Source organism: Canis lupus, chromosome 2 (assembly GCF_003254725.2).
Source record: "Canis lupus dingo isolate Sandy chromosome 2, ASM325472v2, whole genome shotgun sequence".
NCBI classification, from domain to species: Eukaryota; Metazoa; Chordata; class Mammalia; order Carnivora; family Canidae; genus Canis; species Canis lupus.
This window is the reverse complement of record NC_064244.1, coordinates 27868287-27884449: the sequence shown is the minus strand read 5'-3', so window position 1 is coordinate 27884449 and position 16163 is coordinate 27868287. Positions and strand designations below refer to the sequence as shown.

The following is a 16163-nucleotide window of genomic DNA, read 5'->3' as shown; positions in this document are numbered from 1 at the left end:
TTTTATTGGTGTTCAATTTGCCAATATATAGAATTACACCCAGTGCTCATTCCATCAAGTGCCCCCCTCAGTGCCCGTCACCCAGTCACCCCCACCTCCCCTTCCACCACCCCTAGTTTGTTTCCCAGAGTTAGGAGTCTCTCATATTCTGAATCCCCAATTTAGAAGGCATCTGGCAAGGCCCCACCTACTGGGTACAGCCGTAAGAAGAGGTACATGTCACTCACCTCCACTGCGGGAATTTTGTCCTCTCTTTCTGGGGTTGGTCACAGAAAATGAAAATAGAAGTTGTGTTTGGAAGATGATTATAGTATCAGACATTTCTTCCAATAGGTCTTCCCATCCAAATTAACTTTCATTGGGAATCAAACAGGATTTCCATGAAAAATAAAGGAGTCTCATGCCAGAACTACTCATTTGAATCTCCTCTTGGACACTGAGGATCTGTTCACACAACCTGTAGCTGACATTAAAGCCGAGGGGTTATCTGTTTGCATATCTTAGTAGTAGAATCTCTCATCTTTCTAAGTGATGCACATACAGGCTATTTTTAGGAGCTTCTATTTCAGACAACACAGATTCAGCTGAAGAAAGCAATCCTCGGAAACAGACTGCCACACGGAAAAATATTTACCAAACTGCAATTCTGTGCTATCATTTGGGTGAGGGGAAAAGACACCCGTTGTGGTGTATATGGATACCGTGAACAGACACTGAAGGTGAATTTAAGGGTGCTCAAAGTGAATTTGAATTACTTCAAGGGTAATGCGTCATACCGAGTTTATAACAGGGTTGTTATGTTTTAGAAGTGGATACCGCAGTGTGGATTAAGAAAATAGGGGAGGGTTTAAGAACGATCTCTTCATCTACAGAACATTCTAGTAAGAATGATTACCTTCTTGTTATTCCCTTTTTTTCTTACTTTGTGCAACATGCTTTAAAAGCAACAAATAGGAGAGACCTAGAACAGGCAAATCCGCAGAGACAGAAGGTGGAAGGGCGGTTTCTAGAAGTTTTGGGGAGCTGGTCATAGGGAGTTATTGCCTAGTGGGTCCTGAGTTTCTATTTGGGATGATGAGAAAGCTCTGGAAATTGATCACAGCAGTGATGAATCTAACTAACGCCACTGCGCCGTAAGCTTTAAAAAAAAAAAAAAAAAAAAAAAGGTAAATTTGTGCTGTGTATTTTTACTATAAAACAGCAACAAATACATGGAAGCCCTGCATCTCCCCCCCACTGATACCCTGCCCTGTGCATCTCTCCCATTTGGCTTTTCTTGGCTTGTATTCCTTATAATAAACCAGAAATCATTAGCAAACACACACACACACACACACACACACACACACAGAGCAACAAATAAGATCTTATTTAGGATTATAAAGCATTTGATTTATTATCGAATTTGATAACAATCTTAACTTTATTTTTTATCTCATCCCTGGGCTGCTTCCCTTCCTGTTTCCTAAATAGGCTATCCTACGCTTGTTCTCCTTACGTTTGAATCTCCTCTTGGACACTGAGGATCTGTTCACACAACCTGTAGCTGACAGGTTGTGTCTTCTCTGCCCTGGGCATATGGGACAGTCCATTTTGGTGAGAAAATGGGAGCCACAAGGCGCAAATTTGCTCGAGCTTCCTTCCCTCTGGTTCAAGCTATCTCTACCTCCACCTCTTCTCCCCATAGTGTCCCATGTATGATCCTGCCCCCCCCCCGCCCACCACCAGCCACATCTCTGCAATTACTCCCTCCCTGCACCCCTTGTCCTTCTTGTGATTTCAGCCTCTGTCCCCCTCCCATCTGCAAACACTCTCACACTTCCCATCGCCTGACAACTTCTGACATTGCTTCTTCTGCAGATGTGGCTCTGCCTCTTTCCTCTGCCAACAAGTTTTGCAGACCATTTTCATTTCCTCAACTTCCCTTGGCTTCCCCACCCTGTGCCATTTGGCTTCTGCCACCCATCACACTGCCAATCCTGCTGTCTCAAAGGTGGTGGCGATGCCAGCCTCCAGACCCACCGACTCGCTCTTGGTCTTCCTCCTCCATATCACACGTGGCACTGGCAGCTCCCTCCCTTCCCTCCCATCGTCCCCTCCATCCCTTTGGTCACTCCTGGTCTACTGTGTTGGTTTGGTTTGCTTTGCCTAAATACTATGGAAAAAACATCCAGGTTTGGACTTGACTTTTTTGTCTTCCGATGGCTTCAATGATCTTCTACTTAGTGGTAACTTCAAGAGCTACATTTTTCTTGAAGTCCATCTGCACGTCCCTCAGTCCTATTGTTCTCGGCTACATATTGGCCTTCTCCAAGTGGTGTCACACACAGTCAGAATAAATAGGAACGCTACCTTTCCCCCAATGCCTCTGCCCCCAATGCCTCTGCCTCTCATCTCTCCTCTGTCTTGATCAAGGCAATTACCATATCTTGAGTCCCCAAGCTACACATATTGGACTCAATGGTGAGTATTCCTTCACTTTCAACCTTTCCACACAGCTATGCAATACGTCCTGTGAATTTTATCTGGTTATTTATTTTCTACTTGATCCCTACTCTTCAGTATTTTAGCTTGAAAACATTATTTTCACTAAATTATAATAGATTCCTACTTAATACCACCTCCCCACCTTTGCATATTCCATGGCAGCTATAAGAGATGCCTTTCAAAATCTCTTCCATGTTGAAACACATGGAACAGCTTCTCTGCTTAAAGCATGGAGTCCAGCCTCAAAAGTCCCATGATCTCTTCATTACAATCAAACATCAAAACTTTAAGGGAATTCAACTATGGCTAAAATTATAGGTCTAAAAAGCATTTTTGGTTTCTTAAAATGTGTTCTTCTAAATAGTTTTGAATTTGTTTTTAAAAAACCTTAAGCAAAACAAATCTTCCTTCACACAACTAAAAAGATGAAAACAGACATAGAATGCTAATTTTTTTTTTTAGAAAAGGCTTAGTAAACACATGGAGTAGATATATGCAGAAACCCACAACTGATTTAATTTGCAAAACCACAGCTTTAGCTCAACTAAGGTAAAGATGACTTAGATAAAATACAACCAGAAAACTGAGATAAAAGATACGGGGTAAAGAAGTTAGGCTGATGCTTCAGCAAATAAGCACCAAGAGTGTAGTATGAAGGTCTGGGAAATTGCTTTGGAAGCTGGTGGACTGACTCCATGGAGCCCCTGGGAGCATAACAGTCCTCCTGGCTAGAATGGTGTCATCTACAGAATCACTCCCTTTCATTTGTGAAGATATGGTCGGTCACCTTGATACAGAAAGAGAAGTTAAGATTTTTAGGTTAAGGCTATTTTTTCCCAGTTGGCATGGGAGATTACTGGTATTTGTGAAGGTTGCTTTAGAGTCAGAGTTAAATAGTGGGAGTCAAGAGGCCTTCAGTGTTATCAGACTTGGGGAAGATTCTAAGAGATGGTTTTTATCCTTAAGATTTAAGAAAAAGGGACTGTCTTTCTTCCAATGGATAGTCTTTCCTCCTTTATCGAATATTAGTTGCCCATAAAGTTCAGGGTCCACTTCTGGATTCTCTATTCTGTTCCATTGATCTATGTGTCTGTTTTTGTGCCAGTACCACACTGTCTTGATGACCACAGCTTTGTAGTACAACCTGAAATCTGGCATTGTGATGCCCCCAGATATGGTTTTCTTTTTTAAAATTCCCCTGGCTATTCGGGGTCTTTTCTGATTCCACACAAATCTTAAAATAATTTGTTCTAACTCTCTGAAGAAAGTCCATGGTATTTTGATAGGGATTGCATTAGACAAATACCCACCATTTGCTTCAACGTGGATGGAACTGGAGGGTATTATGCTGAGTGAAGTAAGTCAGTCGGAGAAGGACAAACATTATATGTTCTCATTCATTTGGGGAATATAAATAATAGTGAAAGGGAATATAAGGGAAGGGAGAAGAAATGTGTGGGAAATATCAGAAAGGGAGACAGAACGTAAAGACTGCTAACTCTGGGAAACGAACTAGGGGTGGTAGAAGGGGAGGAGGGCGGGGGGTGGGAGTGAATGGGTGACGGGCACTGGGGGTTATTCTGTATGTTAGTAAATTGAACACCAATAAAAAATAAATTAAAAAAAAGATTTAAGAAAAAGGGGCAAGAAATGGCCCTATTTAAGAACTAAGGAGAGCCATTCTCTTCCCAGGGAAATATGTAGGGTACCAGGTGCATTCTCAGGCATAAAAAAGCACGTCCCTTCAGATGTTGCCTATGTGGAAGTTACTAAGAAGACAGGAAGTGAAAGCTCTGGGGCTAGAGCTGCATGAGTGGGAATTAATTAGGCAAGCCGACTTTTAGTTTCCTTCTTCTCGTGTGCTTACCTGCTGAAATTGTAGCAATAGGCAGTACAAAGTTAAGATTTTGTTTTTTCTTTTAAGAAAAGGTGTAGCTCCTCATTACTAACAGGAATCCTGAGTCAAATTCCACATATATGGAATATCTATATAGATCTATATCTATTTCTATTTCTATATCTATCATCTATCTATCTATCTATCTATCTATCGAGAGAAAAATATTTATTGACCACCTACTGCATCCCAGGCATGTATCAACAAAGGAACACAGTGATGGAAAAGGAGCCATGGTCCCAAGAAGAATGCAGGATGAGAATTAGACATTATTTGGGACCAGGAAAAAGCAGAATATGCATTTTCTACATCATCTCATTTTTATAAAACCATGGTTTTGTGACAGTGAATATCAGAAAAATATCAGATATTTTTCCTCTCTCTCATTGTCCATAAAAACAAAGCATTTAGCAATCTAAGAGCAGGCCACATTCCAGAAAGTTGAAAGTATCTTTACTTTCCTCACTGTAACTTAATTGCACTGTCATCATCTAAATTATCTCATTTATGGACTGTTTACCTTTTTTCATAGCCTTTCTCCTCCAAAAGAAAGTAGGCTTCATGCAGGCCAGGATCTTGGCCCCCTCTTCTCCCCTATACCCTTAATATCTAGATGAGTCACTGATCAATAACCAATTATGTGCTTGATTGATTCATATTTGTGGACTGAATAAACTCCAGCCTTCCGTCTCATGAAGACTCCCATCTTCTCTAAGTTACTGAGTAACATGGGAACGAAATCTCATCAGGACTGGAATTTCTAAGAGGATGTGTGTTCCTTATACTTCTAGTTGGCAGAATTTTAGATACTAAAGTGAAGTGAGAACATTCTGGCAGCATAATGGAAGGTATTTTGAGATCAGGGAGGAAGTAGTGCTCCAAAGCTGGTCACCCTTGGATTTGCTGGGAAGTCCACTCCAAGAAAAAAAAAAAAAATCCTCTGTTCTATTCACAGCTTCTTCCCTTCCTCTGTTGCCGAATCCATAAGTCCTCTAAAAGTACTGGCTGGAAGCCAGGGGTCCATGAAGGAGGGATCAGGTTAAAACAGAAGCGTACAGAAACGTAGGCACTTTGTATCTGCCTCTGAGATAATGTTGTATGCCCTAGGTAGTTATTATGAGTTTCCTATTTATATATATTTCAAGGCTATTATTTATATTCAATGAATTGCTCAACCTCTGAAAATTGGCCATTTGCTCAAATAGGAAGCAGCTATTGTGTTTCTGATTTTATTTTGCAAACCAACAAAAAATGACAAAGTACAGATTCCTTGGGATTTAAAAAATTAATCTTTGGAAAATATTGACAAAAGTAATGTTTTCTTAAATAAATATCTCTCTGAACTTTTCAGAATCTGTGCTTCTGGAACTTGTCAAATAATAATAATAAATCATAGACCTAAAAAGATCAAAAACTTAATGTGAACCTTATTAGTGATTCATAGATATGAGAACTTACTAAAAAGCAGATTATAAAGTCACATCAGGGATATACTAAAAAAAAAAAATTAAATCTATCTCCTAGTATAACAATATATCATTCTTCTCATTTCCAGAACAATCCCATAAAGCTGAAGTTGAGACTTCAAAGTGATTACTAAAGAATGTTAATCTGGCTGCATTTCTCACTCATTTTTAATTAAACTAACGTTCCTCTCACAGCTTTTTGAAAGCTACAGCTGTCAGTATACATGTACGTACACGTGTGCATCTACATACGATAGAATTTGCCAATTTTAAATGTGCCGAAAACAATAACTGAGATATAAAGAGGGAAGGAATTCTCAAAACTCACTTCTCAGAATTAATAACAATGTCAAGTAACATTTTTTTAAAAAACGAGACAGTAGCTACAGTATATTGGCAAATTCAGGCTTGGCCGAGTAGAATGGTTAAGAATAGAGACTACGACACCAAACTGCCTGTGATCACATGCCAGCTCTGCCATTTAGGAGCTCTGTGACCTTGAACAAGCCTTTTACCTGTGTCCTCATCTGTGAAATGAGGACAACAGAGGACCTACCTCAGGTGAGTTAATGGGTATAAGTTGACCAGAGCAGCATCTGGTATACAGAAAAAATATTTTCACATGATGGTTACGTCCTTTATAGTTGTTCAGCCAGAAGAGGACTATGAGTTCTTTCAAGGTGGATCTCCTTTGATCAGGCTTAGTGGTCACCCCACCTCTCCCCAGTCACACCACGTCCCCTGTACTTTGTCACCAGAGCCAAGCACATCACCATCAGGGTCACATTCATGTGATTCAGTCAGTTGAGCTTGGGGATGGAGGTACTCCCGCAAGCGACACAAGTGACATCTCCCTTTTAGGTGTGATGGCCCCACACATTTTCCCAGAAGCAGGCTCTTCCCTTCTCTCTGCTCAGCTTCTCCTCTGCCCTCTCAGGGTGGTGGTCACTTGCTGAGAGCCACACACCACTTGGATCAGGGTGTCCTGGCTTCTCAAAACATTTCAGGTCCAGGGTGCCCTGGAGGGGTGCCTCTTGCACATCTCTGTAGAGGCCACGGGGCTGGTCTGAGGTAAGGCCCTCTGCTCACAGTTTCGTGCTTTCTTAAATAGGACACGCCTTGCTCTTCCCCATATCTAATCGAATTTTCTGTTCTACTGACTATGCTTGTTTCTTGTCTTTGGTTTATCCAACGCATTCTTCACCTGCACTTTGGTAATACTGCACCTGCAGCTTGGGCTGGGTCACACAGCTCACCGTTCTCCTCATCACACCTACCTTCTTTCTCTTTGGGGTTCTCTGGACTCTCCCGCAGGCACTCTGCAGCTCTGGCATTGCGCTGGGATGCCGACATCAGTAAATGGTACCAAGCACTTGCAGAGGGGCCTACCTGCTAAGGTCAAGGGCTGGATGGCAGAGCAAGAGACAGATGTCTGCTCGCGTGCACCAGCAGTGGGCCTGGGGAGAGGGCAGGGCCATCAGTGCAGGACCCCAGGCACATGGGGGATGTGCCAGTGTTGGGGGGCAGGATTCTGGGGGTAAGCAGGGCCTCCCAGCACACGGTCCCACATGGAGTGCTGCTACCTGAGAAGCAGCTGAAGAACTGGGGTGCATAAGCCTTTGAGCAGAGAGGCTGGAGGAGTAGGTGGGGGACGGGGTGGGAAGGGCATGGCAAACCAAGCCAACAGTCTGAATTGCATCCTACAGGTGGTGTGGAGTAACCATGGACTTGTCAAGTGGAGAGTCGCCTTAAGATAGTGTGTTAGCTCTGCTGTCACGCAGAGTATGGTGTGCTTGGGAAGAGAGACATAGGGGCTCCAGCTGAGAAGACAAACATGAGATCACCTTCATGAAATGGTTTAGCAGATAGCCTAATGACTCGTGCTATACCATGCCTCCTCTTCTGCAATGCTGCATGGCCTCACTCCAGAGAGATGCAACCGTGACCTTGGTTGGCCTTGACTTGCTGACCAAGGAAATGAAGCAGAAGTGATGCTCTGGGAATTCTCAGTTTAGCCCCTAAGAGTTCTCAGCTTTGGCCTTTGTACACTCAGAACACTCACTCTTAGGCTCTAACCACCATGAAGAGAAGCTCAAGGGAGCTGCACAGAGAAAGAAAGGGAGTTGGGGTGGTCCCAGGCTTCTAGCCATACCTTCTAGGAGCCATAGACCCATCTCCTATCTGTCCACAATCTCATGAGAGATCCCAGGCGATTCCCCTAAGGAGTGGAGTCAGCCCAAAAAGTTCCTGATCCACAGAATCATGAACAAATAAAATGATGCTGTTTTAAGCCACTAAGTTTTAGTGGACGTTCATTACACGGCGATTGACATCCAAAGCAACACTCTGAGCCGAATGTCAAATAAATAATAAACTGCAACTCTGACAACCTCAGGGCAACAGCACTGGCCCACAATCAACATGTGTTAAGTTGTCCTTTACCCTTGATTATTTATTACCACATCTCATTTCAAGCCTATGTCACACTTAACTGATTAGTGGTCAAGCTTTTCAAACAGTGGTTCTCAGAAAATGTAATCCTCTGACTCTACCTTGCAAAAGCCTATGAAAATGTGGTGTGTGGATTAAAATTCCCTGGAGTTCAGTCTAAATTTTTCTATTGGTACTTTTTAGACAAATATCTGAAGAAATATATGTTTCATTCGTTGGATCTGTAGGGTGTTTGATGATTCTTTACAGTTTGCTTTTGTAGCTGTATTATGAAGTGTCTTGAGATAGTGCAGTACTTGAATACATAGTGTGATAAATAGTGGGATCCCTGTCTAGGTCTAGATAGTTAGACCCAAAGGACTTGGTTATTTTTCCATGAGAAAATATCTACAATATTTATACTTAAATAAACATATGTTCTCTCTGTTCTGAATACTTGCAGTCTTTTCTCTGAAGAGAAGGGGCTTGTTCTCCCTTTCATTTCTATTGAAATAATAAAATTCGAATACGATGTCATGTATACACATTTCTCTCTATCAGCTCTACCCATGAGAAACTGTTAATGGATGAGTTTTATTTCATTAATTTCTAAAATTATGTGCTAATTTATACTTAGCAATATAGGCAGGGTTTTTTTTTTTGTCAAATATATTGCATTTATTTCAATAGGTAACAAAAAGCCTTTTTTTTTTTTTTACTGCTCATGTGGCTTACGCTCCTGAAGTACGTTTACTCTCAGATCTCAAGTGTACTATAAACATTAACAAATCTCAATGCCCACGAACCAGGAAAGAATCTCAGTAGTAAAATCCCCCCCTCCCTTTTTTTTTTATTGGAAGACAGGAAGGAAGTTTCAAGAATCCTGGGCTGTGCCTTCGGCAAATACTTATGCTGCCTTTGCTTCAGAATTTGGGATTATGCAAGTTCTTTCTCGCTGAATTATTTCATCAAAATTAAAAGGATTTTTACAAAACTTTCTAAGATTGGTCTAGTTATATGCGAGGGGTAGAGTGATTCAAGTTCCTCTTATGAAAGAGTTTATTTATGGTTACTATGAATATCACCCCATCTAAATAGCCTGAATATGTGTAAAAAAAAAGCCATGTTAATTTATTATTCTACTTGAATAATGCAGAAGAAATTTTTAAAAACTCCCATTCTTAGAGAAGATTCTATCTGGCTGCTATTCCTCATTATCTTATCTTCCAGAAACAAAATCCACTGAGGTTGTTCCTTTTGGAGAACCAGTACTGTCAGAAAACTTGGTTTTACAGTATCTGAGAAAATTTGGCATATTATCATTACTAAGACCAAAGGAAAGATGTTCTGGTGTTACAACATCAGAACTCCAGATGGAAGGCTTTGGAGTTCGGGTGACTATGGTCCTATATGTGGGTGAAGGATTACACATACCGCTCTTGGTGACATTTGTTCATCATCCAAGCTATTCATCAACACTTACAAATGGGCTAACCTGAGCCTGGGCACCTTGCCACTTATCCAGCACTGTACCCCTCTATCCGGCACTATACCACTCCAGGTACCTGGTGACATGTGATTGGAACATGCAGATATACCAAAGGAACACCCAGAAAACAGCTATAAAATATTAGGATCAGGAGGGATCCTAGAGACCCCTCATTCAACTCCTGCATCTTTTGGTCCATATGGTAAAACTGGATTGAGAAAATTGTGTTCTCATAGCCATGTCTACAACCTTCCTCTCTGCCTTCACAGTTGGATGGCCATGAAAGACTGGAGTGTCCATGGAAAAGCAGGACAAAGGCAGGGAGGTGAAGGTGATGATGCTCTAATTCAGATTCTTAAAACCCTGTGTGCCAACTATCTATGTCCCCACTTAGCAAGGAGCCTGGAGAATGATGGGCAGAGAAGACACCAGATAACTAGTGAGAGGAAGCAGGTTGGGGGGGGGGGGGCAGCAGATGCCAAACTAGGGACTGGCTACCAGAAGTCAGCACTGCAACTGCAACAATGTACTTGGCTCTATGAACCACTTTTCAGTTAGATCCCTCAGCCTCACATTGCAAATATGGGCAAAAATTGCAGAGCTTAGGGCTCTTAGACGCTAATGATCGGGCCCTAGGAAATGTGATATTCACTGAAACCTTCATGCTGACAGTTGGAGGAAAACAAAATATATTCCCTGACTCTGAGGGGCTTCCTGACCTTCCTCACTTGGGTCCAGAGGCAGCCTGAGCTCTGTGCCATGAGCTAAAGTAAAAGAAAGAAACCTAAGACCTGGCACATGCCCTTAAGGTGAGCTTACTAGAGGAGATAATAACATAATTAAAATATCATTACTGAGCTCTGGTGAGGAGCTGGAGAGAAACTGCAAGTCCTCAGAGACATAAGAAAATATTAGAGAGAGAGAGAGAGAGACATTACAAGCCACACAGCAAAGGCATAACCAAAAGGACACTGTTTTTGTAGTTGCCCAAAGGGACTCTGATTGTGAAGAGCTCTTCATGAACAGATGGAAGAATGCACTTAGAATTTACAGGGCTACCTTATTTACTTATTTCCCAAAGGAAAGCAGGATACTTTGGATGGTGAAGCCATGATGGGGCTGGAATGCAGAGTAGCTGAGTCTTGGAGGTGAGAAGTGTCTCCCTTAGTCTGCCGGCAAAGGTGAGCATAACTATTTGGTTATCCTCAGCTGACCTCCTGCAGCCCCTCTCCAGGAGGGAAATGTCACTGTGGAACTTTGAAATCTGCCTCTGAAATCCCACAGGGGCTTTTTGTTGTTGTTGTTACAAACAAGAATCCTAAACTCCAGTTTTAGCTGTGGCTTACTTACTGTTAGGAACCTCTGCATAGGCCCGTTTAGTTTTATTATTGTTGGGATTTATTTTTTTATCTCCTTTAAAGGATTATGGCATTTTTTTCCTTTGGTTTCAATATCTTTTGGTTATTCTACCTGTGAGTCCCCCTAAGTAATTTATTATTCTTTAATTTTAAAACATCTTTCTTTAAATGCTTTCAACGATTTTATCTTTGGCACGCGTTTGTCGTCCTAGTTCTTGAATTTAGTTTTTTTTTTTTTTTTTTTTTTTTTTTACTTTTTACCTTTCTTTCTATTACCTGCTTCAATGAATTTTTAAGATGATTATGATTTTTTTTCTGAGGAGTCTTTAAAATCTTTTATTGTTTCATTAAAAATATTTTACCTCTTTTATCCTTTAATATTTTCTTTTTACTAAAATAATTTTTGAGTCTTGGTATATCTATATTTAAAGTTCACCTATTACTTCATCCTCTGCTTGCAGGATATTTCAGGATATTTCAATATTGCCTTTTATTCCCTGATCATTCTTAACTCAGTCTTTTTTCCTTTTATTGTTGGTGTTATAGTGGTCATTAAAGTGAGAAACTGTGAGGAGGATGGAGAAAAAATAAATCACACCATAAAGAGGGGAGATGGAGTTTTTATCTTGCAGCAAATTGCTTTTTGCATCTTTGAATGTTTCCCAACACTTCCAACTCTTATTTTTTAGAATTTATCCAGATAAATCCACAGACCCACAGGACTGTCCAAGATGATAATGATTCTACTTGGGCAGATATTTAAACCCTTAGACTGGGATTCCTTCCTCCTATCACTTAGCACATAGTCTCTTAGACAAAACAGGTTCTAAAATTTAGGCTCATTTATTTATTCCACTAATATTTATTGAGTACCTACTATATGTCAGATTTGTTGACAGAGACTAGGGATTCAACAGAGAATAAGTGGGAATGTGGCATCTGCCCTCATAGAGTTTATAATCTATTGGAGAAATCTAAAAGCCAACAAACAATGACAATACATTCTAAGTGCTGTGGTCATAACATTTGGTGTTTGGCTACTAATGCTACACTGTTGTGGTAAGGACTTTATATGGATGATCTCATATATCTTTTAAGAACATGTGGAAGGAAACAAAATCCAAATTTACAGGATGAGGAGAAGATTTCTGTGGAAAAGATGTCTAAGGGACTGAACATGTATAGGAATTTGCCAAAAGATGGAGAGTTTTAGAATTTGGGCAAGAAGTTCCATGAGCCATGGGATGCATGGGACCACTAAGGAACCAAAAGGGGCTCAGACTGGGAGGAATGTGATGTGTGTGTTGCTGGAGAGATGAGGCTTGAGGACAGGGGGGTATAGACCAACTAAAACCCTCTAATTCATGTTACAAGGTCTGGGTTTCGTTTCAAGTATAGTGGGTAGCCACTGGAGAATTTAAAGCCAGGAGTGACACACTCAGATCTGGGTCCTAGAAGGGTTCTTCTGCCTGTAACAGGGACAACTATCTATAGTAACAGAGGCCAGGTAGGAGGTTCCAGAAGCCATACAGAGAGGAGAAGTGGTGGTGGCCTGTAAACGGAGTGGGGAAGAGGAGGTGGGAAAGGGTGGATGGAATAAAGAGATGCAGGAGGTGAAACTAATAGAATGTGGTTTTGGGTGAGCTATGGAGGTGAAGGGCAAGGAAAAACATCTAGATTTCTGCTTATGTGAGAAGAGGTGATGCCAATGCCAGATACAGAAAAGAGTGGTAGGGAAATATTTGCAGCAAGAGAAAGGGGAAGCTGATGTGTTCGGTTTGGGGCATCCGGTATTGAATGTGTCCATCAACTAGTGGCAGAAGAAGATCAGTAGAACTTTGGAGAGGTAACTTTTGGGTAGTGGTCAGTGAGGAGATGGCTCTTAAGATGAATGAGGAGTGAGGCTACCATGAGGAGAGAGAAATGAGGATCATCAGCCTTCCAGGAGACAGAAAAGAAAGGAGGAGATTGCAAAGGAGAAGAAAAGAAGGAAGAACAACGAGAAAGAGGACAGAAGGAAACTTTGCTCTAAGAACGCAGGAGTGCTCAATGCACAGTCTGCTGCAGAGAAGTCAAGCAAGAAAGGAGTGGAATTCAGCAAGGATTAGCAATAGGGAGCATGAGTGACAGCTTCCTAAAAGTTAGTAGAGGCAAAACCAGAGGTCTGTGGCCATGACTTTGTGGAGCGAGGACAGAGGAGCTGGCAGAGGGGACAATTTAAGGGGTCTGGTTGTGAGGAGGAGGGAAGAGAAAAGAAAGTAGCTAGAGGAAGGACAGTCTTTTTCTTCAGAGAGGGAAGGGGTTTAAGCATGTTTGATGCAGTGAGAATGGGGCCAGTGATGAGGGAGGGAAGGGTAGCACAGATGAGAGAATGAGGAAGAAATGGATCCCAAAGGATCAATGGAGGAAGAACATTTGCCAGGGGATGAGGCATCATTTTTTTCATTGTAAAGAGGAGGGGAGGGTGGGAGAATAGACTCAGTTGAAATATGTTACAGCCCTGTGATCACAAAGTCAGGCTGTTTTTCATCAAGAAGACTTCCATTTTTCTCAGTGAACCAGGAAACAAGGCAACGTGTTGAGAGTACGGGAATGGGGTGGCAGGAGAAGGTCAGAAGTGGCTGCTGTAGAAAGCAAGCAGAGGTGACCAGGGAAAGTTCGAGAGCCTGGCTGAAGGTGGAAATCATGGAATTATATAGCATCATGAATTTACATAGTTGCATAATTTTGTCCAGTAAAAACACCCATCAATCTCTGTATACACACTGGGGAAAGTAGACAGTTGGTCTCAGCCATAGCCCCAGGGGTCCTGGCTTTAGAAAGGAAAGTGGCTCATCTCACATGGCCCCTCCCCAGAGAAGCACCTGGGGAAGGAGAGCTTTAGGGGCAGAAAGAATAGCTGCTTTCATCTTTGTCAACTTCAGGTGGAATGATCCCTGGTCTATATAATCAGTATTATTTCTACCTAACTGATCTAGTCCTTTAGGAAGCTGATGGGATAGCAGCACCTGGGTGGCTCAGAGGTTGAGCACCTGCCTTCCGCTCAGGGCATGACCGCGGGGTCCTGGAATCGAGTCTCACATTAGGCTCCCGGTAGGGAGCCTGTTTCTCCCTCTGCCTGTGTCTCTGCCTCTCTCTCTCTCTCTCTCTGTCTCTCATGAATAAATAAAATCTTTTTTTAAAAAAGAAGCTGATGGGATATAGCTCAAAGTTTATATTCTTCCTAACAATGTGGAATATGGTTATAACACTTGCCCCAAGAAAATATCTTCCCTAAACAACCAACCGATAAACGTGGGGAATCCAACCCACATATATATGCCGCGGAGGCATAAAAAGAATATTAAATTGGAGCCAAGAGATCAGGGTTCACCGCCGGTAATTTGTTGTGTGACCCCTGATCAACCTTCTTAACCTCAACAAGAGTCAGGGTTTCCTCTGCAAACCATGAATGACCCACCTAGTGCACAGAGCTTTAGCAGTAAATGATCCCATGCAACCAGGCAGCCGGCACAGCGCATGCTCAACAAATGGCACTTTCTGTTTTTCCTTCTTCCCTCCAGCCCAGAGTTTATGTGATTCTGAGACTTACCAGGAATGGTACAGAAAACTAAATGCCATAAGCCTATAATTTTAAATGTTCATGTAAGAAGCAGATTGAGCATGCCCTAAATTCCATGACATATAGCTTCATGAAATAATTACTCTCGCTGCACAAAATGGGTTCTAGCATTTTCTGTTCCATTTCATTTTTAAAGAGAAATTCATCACAAATCAATAATTCCATAACCTAATAACGGATCATGTCTTGAAGTTAAAAACAACAACAATGGTGTAAGAGGCCTATTTTTTGTATCACTGAAATCAGTACACAGATGGACCACAGAATGGAAAAGGTTGAAGGCTATTGTTGTAAAAATGCAAAACACACAACTAAATGAACTTCTCCCAAAACGACAAGAAAGGCGTTCCAGCTTACACTCATAGAAGGCCTCACTTGTTCACCTGAGCTGTGGGGAGTCACCTTATCTTTTTTTTTTTTTTTTTTTTTGAGTCACCTTATCTGACTATATACTCATAGCACCTGGTTTGGTCTGATGGCACTCTAGTAACTAGGGACTTGGTCAGTCAGGGAGAATGGTTCAGGGGGCTGCAGATGAGCAAAGGACAGTTAAGGGTCTGCTCTTTGTACTTTTAACTAGAGTGGCAGTGGATGCCACAAACACACTTTGAGGGGAAGCCTCTGGGCTTACCCTGCTCTCTTGCATCTCCCCACCCCCCCGCACTGTGCTCAACCCAGACTGCACTCCTCTCCTTGCAAAGATGTCATGCTCACATGCGGTCAGGCCATCCTACAAATGCCATCTCCAACTTCTAGAACATCCTCGCCTGGCTCACTGCCACCTAGCTGAGCCATCACTGCTCCTGAGATATCTTCTCAGACACCCCAAATTTAGGTATTCCCATGTACATCCCCAGGACAGCACTTCCACATTCACTCTGCACTGATTTACTGGGGGCCCTCCTATGTGCCAGGCCCTGTGATGGAAACTAGGGATATGGCTACGGATGAAACACTAGCCTTCACATGGTTTACATTCTAGAGGGGAAAACGGGAAATAAATACGCAATATAGGTGATCACCATAATCCTATAAGCTGACATATAACAATGTAAATACATGATGAAATTATCACAGGTCATTTTAATTTCCTTTTGAGTTGTGTGCATCTCCCGTATGGATTGTACACTCCAGTGTGTGGTTCTGAGGCCTATAACAAAAGCCTGATGAATTAAAGTAGAGCTGTCAACCTTTTGGCTCTCTCCAGGCCCCAGGAATTTGTCTTGTTTTGATTGCATACAGGAGATAATTTAACTTTTAATCTGCAAAAGGCCTGTTCCACACATTTAGAGCTAGTGGCACTAATACCAAGCCTACTTTATTCTTGACAATGATTTATTTCTAAATCACGAGGTCCTTCACATTAGGTAGGGACAACCCTACTTAGAGCAACCTTTTATTTTTCAAGAGCCCT

General features: G+C 41.8%; 1 protein-coding gene and 1 long non-coding RNA gene across 4 annotated transcripts in view; one reads left to right on the top strand and one right to left on the bottom strand.

Annotated features, from left to right (window-relative positions):
• Positions 1 to 8608, top strand: part of LOC112658854 (uncharacterized) — a 63192-nt gene extending 54584 nt beyond the window's left edge. For both annotated transcript variants that reach the window (XR_003135994.3, XR_007405862.1), the window contains 2 exons: positions 5940 to 6411; positions 7557 to 8608. This is a non-coding gene — a long non-coding RNA (uncharacterized LOC112658854). The remainder of the gene's footprint in view (positions 1 to 5939; positions 6412 to 7556) is intronic.
• Positions 1 to 16163, bottom strand: part of PRKCQ (protein kinase C theta) — a 173834-nt gene that overhangs the window by 154346 nt on the left and 3325 nt on the right. Inside the window, exon 1 of one of the 2 annotated variants that reach the window (XM_035713453.2) lies at positions 228 to 445. The exons of the other annotated variant lie outside the window; for it this stretch is intronic. The gene's annotated coding sequence lies outside the window, so the exon portion shown is untranslated. Of the gene's footprint in view, positions 1 to 227; positions 446 to 16163 lie in introns of those variants that run through there. 2 annotated transcript variants of the gene reach the window in all.